Source organism: Camellia sinensis, chromosome 2 (genome assembly GCF_055761805.1).
Source record: "Camellia sinensis isolate YWXY chromosome 2, ASM5576180v1, whole genome shotgun sequence".
NCBI classification, from domain to species: domain Eukaryota; kingdom Viridiplantae; phylum Streptophyta; class Magnoliopsida; order Ericales; family Theaceae; genus Camellia; species Camellia sinensis.
Genome location: NC_138962.1, coordinates 211,448,853 through 211,462,797, shown reverse-complemented (window position 1 = coordinate 211,462,797; position 13,945 = coordinate 211,448,853).

Genomic DNA, 13,945 nt, shown 5'->3' with positions numbered 1-13,945 from the left:
GCTCAAAGCTTGGAGACAGGACCAAACAATTGTCTTCACAGCCAGCCTCAAAGGTGACTTCGAAAGAAGAAAGAGGCAGTTCAACGTCTGGGTCAGTAAGTTCGTGGGTACCTGGAGTCCCAGATTGGTTTGTGATGCAAAACAAACCTAGAGAAATGCCTACCTAAAGGAATTTTGGAAATCAAAGTAAGATGGTTAAGCCTCCTTTGGTAGCCCCCAACAACTGGGTATTGCTGAAACACCCAAGAACGAGGGAACCAGATATGGTCCCTGTTATTTCCAGATCACAAAGGAGGAAAATTCAGCGTAGGTACACCCAATACCAAAAAGACCTGAAAGAAAGTGGAGAGGGTTCTTCGATGATCCAGACTGGAGAAAAGAAGAATCGAAAGTCAGACCATAATTCAAAGCCAGTTACACAAAACGAGGTGGATTGCAGCAGAGAACAGTTGGCTAAGGTTCATTCTGAACTAAAAGTCAGAGAGAAGGAAAGTCTAGCAGGGTTGGAGAAAGCTCTGATGGAGAGTGGTAGCGAAACGGAAGAAGATATTGGCGTAAGCTAGAAGAAAGAAATGGTGGAAGAAGAAATGTTCGAAGCTTTCATGGTCGAGCAAACATTTTTGGTTGGAAAACCAGTCGAGGAAAATCATTCGAAGGGACCCGTTAGCAATGAAATACCATAATGCATCATGCAGGATGTTTCTGAGGTAATTGACCAAGGTTACCAAGAGGAGAAACAGGTACAGCCAGTCATCCAGTTTGGCTCGTTTCCCCCGGTATCAGTGAACATGGTACATATACTGCCACAGGAATTCCAAGCTGGAGATGAGAATCAAGAGGGGCAGGAAGCTGATCCAATTCCGATCTCTAGTGAAGATTCACAAGCGAGTATGGTACAAGATAATTTCGAAATGGTTACCCCAATGGAAGCTAAATATGAGAGCGAGGAAGTGGTGAGCATTAACCTCTCGTATCCATTCGAATATCCCTTGAATTCTATGACGTAGCATGTTAAGCCTTTGTACATTAAGGCCTTCTTCGATAGGGTTCAGTTAAACCGAGTCTTGGTCGATAATGGAGCGGCGGTGAACTTATTACCAAGATCCTCCTTGAAGAAGTTAGGGAAGAGGAATCCCAGGTTGATCCCAACCAGTACAGCCATCGCTGGTTTTGCTGAAGATAAGCAAATGGCCTAGGGAATTCTACCCATCAACCTGAGTGTGGGAACCAAGGACTGCATGACGGCGTTTTTCGTCATCGATAGCAATGCGAAATACAATGCTTTACTTGGTAGAGATTGGATCCACACTAATAAATGTGTGCCTTCCTCTTTGCATCAGAAGATGATAATGGCTCTGGGCAATGGGAAGACGAAGGAAATTAATGCAGATCCTCAACCTTTCATAGCCTGTGCAGATTTCGCAGAAGCCAAGTTGTATATTGATGGCGTGGCACCGCTCAGTATACTGATGGAATTCGATGGCTCAGCCGAAGTAACGGCTGATAAGGAAGTAGCACACCTGAAGCATTTAGTCCAGGAGAGTGCTGGTGAAGAGCTAGTGGTTAAAGATGACAATGATGCCTGGTTATAGGCAGCAAGATGAAGCACCAGAAGCCAGGTCTTTGGCTTTAATCAAATTTTCAATATTGGATATAAAGTCAATAGTCCAGAAAGTTCGAGAGCAAGAGAAAGAAGTCATGACGATTGGCTACAAGCGGGAGCAGCAACAAGCCAGAGTTTTGACCCTTGATAAATACTGTGCATTGGACATAGAAACAAAAGTCCAAGAAATACAAGAAGAAGAAACCTTGTGGACAGATTTTGTCTATGAGGAAGAGAATAAAGAGGAGGAATCAAAGAACCTAGAAGCAGAACACAGTAAGGAGATTTCCGCGAAGTCCGAGAAGATCAAAGAAGGAGTTCCAGTAAGTACTCAGATACAAGACCCCTTAGAAGAAATAAATTTAGGGGAAGGTTCTGTACAACAACCCATTTATATAAGTGCTTGGTTGAGTTCTCTTGATAGGGACCAGTTATTGGTTATTCTGAGAAGATATAAAGATTGTTTTGCATGGTCATACAATGAACTACCAGGATTGGATAGATCATTAGTGGAACATAGGCTTCCCATGAAGCCTAACTTCAAGCCATACAAACAAAAACCAAGAAGAATGGGTTCAGAGGTGATCCAGAAAGTCAAGGAAGAAATTCTTAGACTACTCAAGGCGGGCTTTATCAGAACAGCCAGGTATGTTGAGTGGCTATCTAATATTGTACCTGTAGTCAAGAAAAATGGCAAAATGAGGGTATGCATCGATTTTAGAAACCTAAATCTGGCAACTCCAAAAGATGAATATCCTATGCCTATAGCAGATCTGTTGGTGGATAGCTCAGCAGGACATCACATTTTATCAATGATGGATGGGCACTTAGGCTATAACCAAATCTGCATTGCGGAGGAAGATGTTCACAAGACAGCATTTAGATGCCCTGGGAATATTGGGACCTTCGAATGGGTTAAAATGCCGTTTGGTCTAAAGAATGCCGGGGCCACATATCAGAGGGCTATGAACACTATCTTTCATGACCTTATTGGTGGGTATTTAGAATGTTATATTGACGACATTGTGGTTAAATCCCAATCCATGGAGGAACATTTATCTCACCTAGAGGCAGCCTTTGAAAGAATGAGAAGGTTCAAATTGAAGCTTAATCCTCTTAAATGTGCTTTTGGCGTATCATCTGGAAACTTCTTGGGCTATGTAGTACACAAGAAAGGAATACAGATCGACCAGAATAAAGCCAAAGCCATCATTGAAGCCAGACCTCCATCAAGTAAGAAAGAATTACAAAAGTTCCTTGGTCAGGTTAATTTCCTTCGAAGATTCATTTCTAACACTGCAGGGAAAACTAAAATTTTTTCTTTTTTATTAAGACTGAATGATGAAGAGGAATTTGTGTGGACAACGGAGCATCAAAGTGCTTTCGATGGAATCAAAGCCTACTTGGCCAACCCTCCAGTACTGATGCCACCAAATGGCGTTAAGCCTTTGAAGTTGTATATAGCCGCAACAGAAGATTCATTGGGAGCTTTCTTGGCCCAAGACAATGAGGAAGGCAAGGAGCAAGCTGTTTATTACCTTAGTAGGTTTTTAAATTCTTGCGAATGTAAATATTCAGCTGTAGAAAAGATTTGCCTTGCACTGTATTTTGCTGTAATGAAATTAAGATATTACCTTTTGCCTACAACTGTCTTGGTAATTGCAACCACAGATTTGGTTAAATACATGTTATCTAGACCTATGTTGAGGGGAAGAATTGGCAAGTGGGTATTAGCCTTGTCAGAATTTCACTTAGAATATGTGCCTCAAAGGGCAGTGAAAGGACAAGTTTTAGCCAATTTTTTGGCAGACCATCCATCTCAAACAGAGAGTCAAGAAATAATGGAACTCAGTATGGCTAGTGTCGAGCCATGGCAAATGTGGTTCGATGGGTCGAAAGCCAATGGCCTAATTGGAATTGGTATAGTAATCAAGTCACCACAAGGAATAAAAACCACACATGGTTTCAGAATAGATGAAACAGCTTGTTCTAATAATCAAGCTGAATATGAAGCTTTGGTAGTGGGATTGGAAATTCTTATTGGATAACAAGTACATGCAGTTGACATATTTGGAGATTTCCAATTGGTCGTTAACCAAGTAAAAGAGATTTTCAAGTGTCAAAGTATAAGTATGCTGCCATATTATGTCGTCGCATTACATTTGCTCTCTCAATTTGAAATAGTAAATGTAACTTATGTTCCGAGATTCTTGAATAATAGAGCTAATGATGTGGCACAGAAAGCTTCGAATTTCAAGAGTAAAGATGGTACCCATTGGGATGTAAGCCAAACGGTATACCAGAAACCTATACCACCTTTAAGTAAGAGGAACATGGTCCTAGAAATCAATTATAATGATCTGCAGGAATAGGATTGGAGACATCCAATAATACAATACTTGGTTGGCCCATCCTCGAAAGCCAGCAGAAGAGTTAAATTGCAATCCGTGCAATACATCATATACAACAATGATCTCTACAAAAGAGGGGGAGATGGTCTATTGTTAGAATGTTTAGGGCCAAAAGAAGCATTAATAGCTATGGCTGAAGTTCACGAAGGTATCTGTGGTGCACATCAGCCTGGTGTAAAAATGAGATAGCTGCTTCGAAGACATTCCTATTATTGGCCGACTATCCTTAAAGATTGCATAGAATATGCAAAGGGCTGCCAGGCATGTCAAAAGCATGGTACAATAAGGCATGTGCCCATAACTAATCTACATGCAGTAGTAAAGCCTTGGCCATTCAGAGGATGGGCCATGGATATGATGGGGAAAATACACCCTCCCTCTTCGAAGCATCATTGTTTTATTTTGGTAGCTATATAAAGCTGTAGATCAGACGGAAGTTATTGAGTTCATTAAAGATTTGATCCATAGATTTGGCATCCCACAAACGATAACGGTCGATAATGGGACTGTTTTTGATGGGAAAATGGTAAAGTCTTTTGTGGCTGAGTTTGGGATTAGCCTTGTGAATTCTACTCCATATTACGCACAAGCCAATGGTCAAGCTGAGTCATCTAACAAGTCATTAAAAAAGGGAATACAAAAGGTTGTGGAAGATAATCCGAGAGATTGGCACAACTTATTGTTAGATGTATTGTGGGCTTATAGAACTTCCCCAAGGTCAAGCACAGGAGTCACTCCTTATGCCTTAGTTTATGGGCATGATGCAGTGTTACCAGTGGAGATCAATGTTAAATCCTTAAGGGTAAGATGCCAAGACCAGTTGGATCCTGAGCAGTACTATCAGAGTATGTACTTGGAGTTAGAAGATATAGATGAAGCTAGAATTTTGGCATTAAATAGCATTCTCTTTCAGAAGAAGAAAGCAGCCAAAAATTATAACAAGAAAGTCAAACACATTGGCTTCGATGAAGGTGATTTGGTGTGGAAGACAATACTCCCAATAGGGATTAGAAGCCATAAATTTGGCAAATGGTCACCTAACTGGGAAGGACCATATCAAATTCATAGAGTTTTGCTTTTTGGGGCATACCATTTGAAAGATTTGAATGGTTATGTGCATCCCAGAAAGATTAATGGCAGATATTTAAAACCTTATTTTCCAACTATTTGGGAAACACAGGGAATAGAATAAACACTGAGTACAAGAACATAAAATAGTAAACAAGGAAATATTTTATAAAGAATCAAGTACATTGTGCCGCAAGTTGGCCCAAAAATCATTACAATGTTTTAGTTGTTTTTGTACAACAGATCTCCTATTGGTAAACGACGAAAACAGTTGAATAGCTGCAGCCATATCTTTCTTTTGATCAGCTAGTCCTTGATTGGTGATTTGCAGTTTGAGGTCAGTTCGGAGTAAGGCTTGATTCACTGCAGAAAGCTCCTCTTCGAGTTGAGTTTTCCTCTCCAGCAGTTGAGTTCGGAAGTGAGAGGCAGAGGAGTGTTGTTCCTTAAGCGTCGATACTTCAGTATGCACTTGAGAAACAAAACTTTGATCTCGAACCAATTTCTCATCTGCGGCCTTGGCAGCATGACAGATGCTGATGTAAAAATCGATGGTAGCTGCGGCCTGAGATAGGTGGCTAGAGACATCCATACCAGACTGCTCAGCAAGTTTGCAGCATTGAAGAAACCCGTTCTTAATTATAGGCCTTTGTAGAGCCTCGAAGGGAATCCTTGAAAAAGAAATTAGCAGGTCCAGACAGGTGTCCAAGTCTATCAAAGGCACAGAAGGTTGGCTGCTGGAGGAGGGAGAGCTCTCAAAAATTTCCAGCAAAGAATCAGGTAAAACTAATGGCTCGGCTTCCTCATCGAATGTCGGAGGAGTAGAAGTGATGTCAAAAAGACTAGCTAATCTTGCTTCAAAAATATCAATCTCATCAGTAGACATGAGGGGTGCAAAGAGAGTTGCCATGGGAGACACAGAAGATTGCATAACGATTGGAGAAATGGGTGGAGCATCTTTAATGGTCTCCATGGTCCTAGTCACCAATGAATCAAGAGAAGGAGGGCTAGATCTAGGTAAAGGTGGTAAGTCACGAATTGGAGAGCTGTCAGCACCCATCAAAGACAAGGTAGTAGTTGAAATCTCTTTGGAAGGAGAAAGAGAGGCAAGACTCGATAAAGAAATAAATTGAGAAAAGTCAAGAGTCAAGTAAGAAAGATAGGGAGTCAAACCAAGAGGAAGAGGTGCAGGAATGCTTGGCCTCAAGAAAAGTGTAGAAAATGTAGACCCTAAAAATGGAAGTATGGTCTAAGTAGTCCTTACATCCTGTATCTGATCTACCTCAAGTGAAACTGAGAGAGGTCTCATCGGAAAGATGAACTCAGAAGTTGCCGCTGCAAGAGGAAGACATGTAAGACAATGATAAACCTCGATACCAAAGGCTAACAGAGGAAGAATCGCAGAAGCATAAAAATTACCTGCTCCAGAAGTATCAGCGATAATGGGGGAACTACGAAGGGTGTAATCTCTGGCAGTCTGCTGCCTTCTTACAGTTTCCCTTTGTGGTATGTCAGCAGCGGCAGATTCATCTCTCAGAAATTGTTGCTGCCGTCTCTTCTCAGCTCTCTCGAAGACAATTATGGCTTTAGGATGTTCTTGCTCTATTGTCTTGACGGCTGCTTCATGAATGGTATCTTCGACTGAGACAGGAGCGGAAGCAGACATCTTTTTTCTCTTCTCTATGGCTTTGGCGATTGTCTCAGAATCAGAATCTTCGACCATATCGGAAGGAGAGACAGTCACCTTTCTTTTCCTTTTCCTCTGTATTGGCAGGGTCTGCTTTTTCTCAATTTCTTTCTCAACTTCTCCCTCAAGTTCTTCAAGCTGTGATCTGGATTCCAAAGAGATGAATTCATCTTCTGATTCTCTGGCAGTTGCTTCATCCCTAACCGAGTCGGATGAAAAGACGATCGCCTTCTTCTTTCTTCTCAAAAATAACTCTTCCTCTTCATCTGATTCTTCCTTTTCTTCCCCTTGAATATTGGATGTTCCTTTCTCGAGTTCAAAGAGCCTCCTTTTCTTTTGTAATTGACCACCTCCACAAAAGAAGAATTAAAGATAAGGCAAAATGCATTATGAAAGACAAAAGGAGAAGAGACAAGGGTATACCTTTCTTCGAGGCAGCCCGAGTGACTCTGGGAGAACTTGAAGCAGCAGGAGCAGCAGGTGCTATATCCGAAACAATGGAAGAAGTGACAACCCCAGTTTCTTTGGGCTTGGTCACATCCAACACCGTTAGTAGGCTTAAAGGTGAAATGGCGAAATAAATCTCCATGTTAGTCACCCACCAGTTTTGGTACCTCTTCAACACGGTACCTTGAGGAATGAAAGGGGTGTACTCAAAGTTGGCTAAGTCATCTACAAATTTCAAAGTTGCCTCTTCTAGCCTGGATTTCCGGACTTTCAGATCCCTTCTGGTAAGGCTGAGATTTGTGTTGCTACAGAGAGGTATTGGGACCCCTTGTGTGAGGCCAAATTGTCTAGCAAATTGAGCTGGACAGTAAGGTTCAGCAATGCATTTGTAGGCCTTCAGGTTCAAAGTCCCGATAAATAACTCTCTGGGAATCAGAATGGAAGCCCATATATCCTTGTGAATAAGTGAAGTACAGGACTGGTCACTTAAAAAGTTCCTCAACCAAGTTGGACCAATGGAAGGTTCGAAGGGACGAAAGCAGTAAGTAGGAAGGGAGGCTGGAAGCTGGTGGAAGAAAGAGAAGTAAAAGGCAAAGGTAGAAGGGTAAAGTGAAACATTGGCCATCCTTATGCCATGAGTAAGAGGGTTTGGCTCGGAAAATTTAAGGCATTTGGATTGTAATTCAGTAAAATAGGCGAAGAGCCAAAACTGAAGGATCCAGAATGGCCCCCCTTGATTAGTATCTAGGGGTTTCTCACAGAAAAGGGAGCAGACTCTATATACGTGCCCTAGAACATGTGGGGCTAAGGCCACCTTTTTCTGTAAAACAAAGGCTTTGGCAAGAGGGGTAAATTCAGGCATAATTCTCTGAGAAGAAGTACAAAAGAGGAATTTGCGAAGCCAATACAGTAAGAAAGAAAAGAATTCCCTATCAGTCACAGGGCCCTCTCTTTTATTCTCAGCCCTAGCAAAGTCACTATAAGATGAGTTAAGGGAGGGGAGAGAGAAAGGGACTGCTAAGTCAGGGTAATCTGGTCCAAAAGGGGTGCCAATGGGAGATAGTCCCAGTAAATGGCAAATATCAAGAACAGTAGGGGCCATCATCCCACATCTAAATTGGAAAAAGTTAAAAACAGGATTCCAAAAACATAGGGCAGCAGGAATAAGGAAAGGGTCCTCTGAAATAGTTACCCTAGATAGTCTGAGAGCATCGAGAAAGCAGAGTTCTTGAAGGTCCAGGGTCCTAGCAGGAATAACCCGATCATACCATTCTTGCCACTCTGGTCTCACCGTGGGCCAGCATCGGTGGGGGCGATTTATCCTCCAGTTCCTCCAGTCAAGACCACCTTCATAGAGAAAACATTGGTTTTCCAGTCGGGGATACAGGGCTGGGAGCTCAGTAAGGACCTCTTTGAATATGGGCCCAAGCACGTAGTCTAACTGCACATGGCGACGAGGGACAAATATGCGTCCATCAATAGCGCTTTTCTCCCCAGCTTTGTACTTTTCGCATTCTGCATCAATAATCCTCTTCAAGGCCACAGATGGGCTCATACGCTCTAGGACTGATACTGAAGAAGAAGCCATTGACGGTATGCTTTTCTCGACAATAAAACCGGGAAAGGAAGTAGAGAGAAGCCGGCGATCGGTAATAAGAGGGGTTTTGTGCGATTAGAAGAGCAAGTGATTTCAGAACACGAAACAAAAGGGTTTTTAAAGCCCTCGCATTTGAAAATATATTACATGAGCTGTTAAGTAATAAAAGTACGAATACAAAAGCCTTCTTCAATATTGATGCTTTTGGAGGGAAAAACAAAGCCCAGTTGTTGAGAATAGCTTCGAAGTAAGATATTTTGCTTCGAAGCCGAGTTAAACGGCTTCGAAACAGAGAAGCCAGCTTCGAAGTAGGTTGCCATACCCAAAATATAAAATACTCGAGTGTTTATTTCACTTAAATGAGTTTAAAGACCTATTTTTAGGTTTTTTAACAAAGGTAATGTCCTTCGAAGCAAAACTTGAGATTCTTTAAGGATGGGATTTGGTGTTTGAAACATCAAAAGCAATAATGACAATGACTAGATGTTGACTATGGTCAAAACAGGCTTTAAGTGTAAGATTGCTAGATTCGAAGCACTGTTTCCAATTGAAAGTCAGCCAAAACTTTATTCCACAAATTGGAAAGGTTTACAAATTGGCTCATTTAGTGTTTCATTTAAAAACAATTAAAGATTCAAGGGATGAAATTGTTCGAAGTTCGAAGCTCTGAGTTGACTTTTAAACACAAGTGAAGACAGGGTCAAACAAAGACAAATGAAAAAGAATTTTGTTTATATTAAGAGCAGAGCAATTACATCAGCTGACCTATCTCGGTATGAACTCGAGCTCATAAAAATAAGGAATGGAATAAATAACAAGATCATGAAATTTAGTCCAACAATGATCAATGAACTTTTGTTCTTTCCTTATTTTATCTTCTAAATCTTCTAGCATTGGCTGCATAAGTTGATGTGCTCTCACTTCATAGTAGAGTTCTTCAGCCTTTGTTTCGAAAGCCACCTCTCTTAATCTTTGTTCCAATTCATCAATGTCTAAGTCATCCCAATACGCAGAATCTTTATTCTTGAAATCATTGAATTCTTCAATAAAGTTTTCTGCTTCGTACTGAGCATGAATTCGAAGGGACGAAAGTTGGTCTAAAGATTGTGTAGTAGCCACAGAGTTTCGATGCCAGTAAAGGAGCAATGGAAGTTGGTCTAGAAACATATGAAGTTCTGCCTGAGCAAGGGGATTAAGGACATGACCCCTAGTCAGAATATCACAAGCCCATCGAAGGTTTGTGAGAGGGACTTCGTCCTCGAGTACATTAAAAGGCAAGTGAGAGAAGGCTGCAAGCAGAAGTTGAGCCTGTTTCCGCTCAGCTGGGGTAGGAGGAGGTGGAGGTTTATAAGATGGAAAGACATTCTCCATGGATAGGGCAATCTTCAGTTTCTCTGTCCAGGAAAGAATTGGTGGGGGAGAAGGTATGCATACTTCAATTTCGGGAGACGAAGAAGAAGGTGTGGACGCTTCTGTTTCCAAGGATGATACGGGAGTAGAAGGAACAAAGACATTAATATAATCAAGCCAGTCAGAAGAACAGATCTTCGCCTTCTGGGCTAAGAATGATGGGTTATACCCTTGTGCTTCTTCTAGGCGTGGGGCAGCGTGCACTATCTTTGTAGGCATGGAAGATGTATACCATGCTACAAGAAGATTCTCCTCCAGACTACGCAGATGGTCAATGGGCACATATGGATAAACAACTGAATTTCGAGCATAGGAAGGAAACTCCAAAGGGTCAGTGAACTCAACAAAATGGTGGTTGATTCGCTCCTTCAAATCATAAGTCTCAGGTACTGACCAGCTTGTCCAGTCAGAACCCCCAGAAGAGGAAGAAGTTGCAGCTTTATCCCATACAGAAATTTGCGAAGAAGAGTTGCTCAAATCCATATTTGCAATTTTCCGAATCAAAGGTTTGAGAGCAGATTGTTCGAACGATAAAGGCAAGTCAGAGGGGAAAATTCTTATGTCTATAGCCTTCTGAATCGAAGGATTAAGAGCAATGTGTTCGTAATCCAAAGGTCAGTAATTTGCAAAGGCGTCCATGACCTGAATATAAAAAGGTGGGTAAAGGTGGCTAATAAATGCATGCGTTCGATGAGAAATAGCATCGACATATGACTCTTCGTATGTTTCATCACTGGAGGAAAGAATTAATTTGGCCATGAAATGTATCCGTCTGTTCGAATAATAAGATAGTGAAAGTACTTAAAGGATCAAGACGAGAGTATTAATACAGATGGTGTGTGACAGTTGCATTTCTGGGAAGATGCAAAACCCATGCACGTTCTAAGACGTGGGAAAAGGGACTCTGATCCACTAATATCACCAAGTCTTGGGTATATTAGTACGGGGGGTAATGTTGGCTACACATTTTGTGCTAGCCAGTGACAATTCGACGCGTGGCAAAGTAAGGGTAATATGGGGAGACCGGGTAGGTCTTCGATCCTGATCATACACGTGGCAGTCACTATTGGTTGTTATAAGATCTGAGTAGTAGCGGATCAACAAAGAGACATACGGTGACGTGGCTTCAACGGTTGCTCACATTCAAATTCGAATATAGGGGGGAAGCCTAACTGCAAGTGAAGGCGTAGTGGAACTACTTATAAGGTAGCATGATCAGTGATTATGGAGGAGCAGTTCGACGTTTTGAAGTACAATTCGATGGTTATCTTCAGAAAGTATAAATAGCAGGAAGGACTTCAGAGAAGTGGACGAAGAAAGATCTGAAGAATTACTTTACATATTCCAGTGTTATTTCCTGTCCTTTATATTTCTGTACTTTAAGTTCCTGCGCTGCACTTCATTTGTAGGAGTAGTTTTCGAGTATATTGCCGCTGTAATTCTCTACGGAACTAAGATCATTGTAAGTTTCTCATACTAATGAAATACTTCAGTTTATTTAACTGTTCTTATGCTCAAGTTCTCTGAAGTCAAATTACCAGTAAGCCATCAGTAAAAGTCCTCTTTATTGAGGCTAAAAGAACCATAACACAATCGTCTGAATAATTGGTTGGCAATTACAAATCTGTAAGGACTGATTGATCCTTGCTGGCACGCTCATAATTACAAAAGCAACCTTCGAAAGTCAAAAAGCCGACAGATTGGTATCAATCTCAGACTCAAATTTCAATTGATTGCTCCATACTTTAAATCGAGTCTTAGCGTTCCCTCAACCGATCAATTGGGTTAATTACATTTTACCTTCCTATTCTTTATTACAAAAGCATATCACCTCCTTAACATTTAAAAATGTACATATAAACTCTTGGTAATTTGGAGTGAAACGCAAAACATGACTCTGACAATGATTTTCTCAAAATTTTACCCTTAATTTCTCTCATAATTTTCTTTTTTATGCCACTACTTCCGTTACTCCCTTTCTGAAAGCAGACAACTCAACCATCAGTAATACCACTTCCACACAGCTCAGTGCCTCCACCATTATTGCTTCTCACCGACTACAGCCAATCCAATTCCTGTTGCAGATCCAAACGACAAGGGATTAGGGAAAAAATATTCAAATCGCAAATCAAAAATCAAAAACCTAATTCTTATAACAAATTGATGGCTGATATATGAGGCGAGGAAGATGTAGCCACCAATGCTTTCACTATGGCAAATTTATTCCCTTGAATGCTTTTATTTTTTTTTTTATATTTTGTTATTAGCATTAATTTCCTTGAATTGATGTATGCATTTACAAATTACATGTTCACCATAAATAGGTAAAAATTAGCAAGGCCAACACCTTTGTTTTGTACACTACACCCAGCCACCACAAATAGTGAGTTTTAATATGCACAACAATTCTCTGTATTTGAGTTTGGGTTTTGGTGTCAACCATGGCAAGTCCATGAGGCAGGTGAGGGGTACTTTGGTTTGCTGAGTGGGTGTTGAGGTGGAATGAACCAATCTTACATGTGGATGGGTGTAGATTTTGAGCCATCACAGGAGGGGAAGAGAAGAATATGGGTCGGTCAGTGACTGAAAGAACAAAAAAAAAATGGATATACATATATATATATATAGAGACAGAGAGAGAGAGAGAGGGAGGAACAAAAACAAAACAAAAAAAAATGAGAGGAGAGAGAGGGAGAGAGAGAGAGAGAGAGAGAGAGAGAGAGAGATAAATGGTGAGCTGAGTGGTTATTCTGTGAGGTTAATGAGGAAGGAAGAGGATTAAAAAAACAAAAATAAAAGAGGGCAAGAACATCATTGAATATTTTTGTCCCCGACAATGCTACGTAGCTCAAATTTTGTGGTTCAAAAGTGGCTCAATTGGCCAAAACGACGTCGTTTTGAGTACAGAACAACATAAAAATGGCTAAAACGACGTCGTTTTGACCATTTGAGCCACTTTTGAGCCACAAAATTTGAGCTACGAGACATTTTCCTTTTGTCCCACACGCTTAGTTCAGTGTGTGCATAACGCATTTCGTTAATTTTGATAGAATTTATTAATTTTGCATTTTATTCCAAATTACAAGGAGTTTAGTTGCATATTTTTAAATGTAAGGGAGTTAGTGTGTTTTTGTGATAAATCATGCGGAGGTAAATTGTAATTAAGCACCGATCAATTTATATTTGAATTTGGACAATTTAAACTTACGCAAGTTAAACCCAAATTTAAGACTCTTTAGGTTGTGTTTATCAAATCTCCTAACAAAACACAATTTATCCATTTGAGAACTTGATATTTTGGCTTAGTTTGAAAAGTGGGTTATTTTTTAGCTTCTTTTTTTTTTTTTTTTTTGACTATTTTAGTCTGAGACTAAAAAACCTAGTTTGGGAAGGACTTTTAAGCCTTGTTTGGTTTTTTTTGAGAAAAAATTTTGGGAAAAATTCTCCACAAACAAATTTTCAAGAGTAATCAAACCAAACTAATTTTTTCAAAAAAAATCTCAAAATTTTGTTTAGGTACCTACTTTCCAAAATCACTCTCTCTCGCATATATATCAAATTAATCACTTTTTTTAAAACTCTCTCCCTAAAATAATTTTCCAAAACCATTTATAAAAAAAGGCAAACCAAATAAGTTTTCGTACTTTTTATCTCAAAAACTACTTTACAAACACAAACCAAAAACAGTCTTAATTTTTTTGGTTTTTTTGATTTTTTTTTTTGTG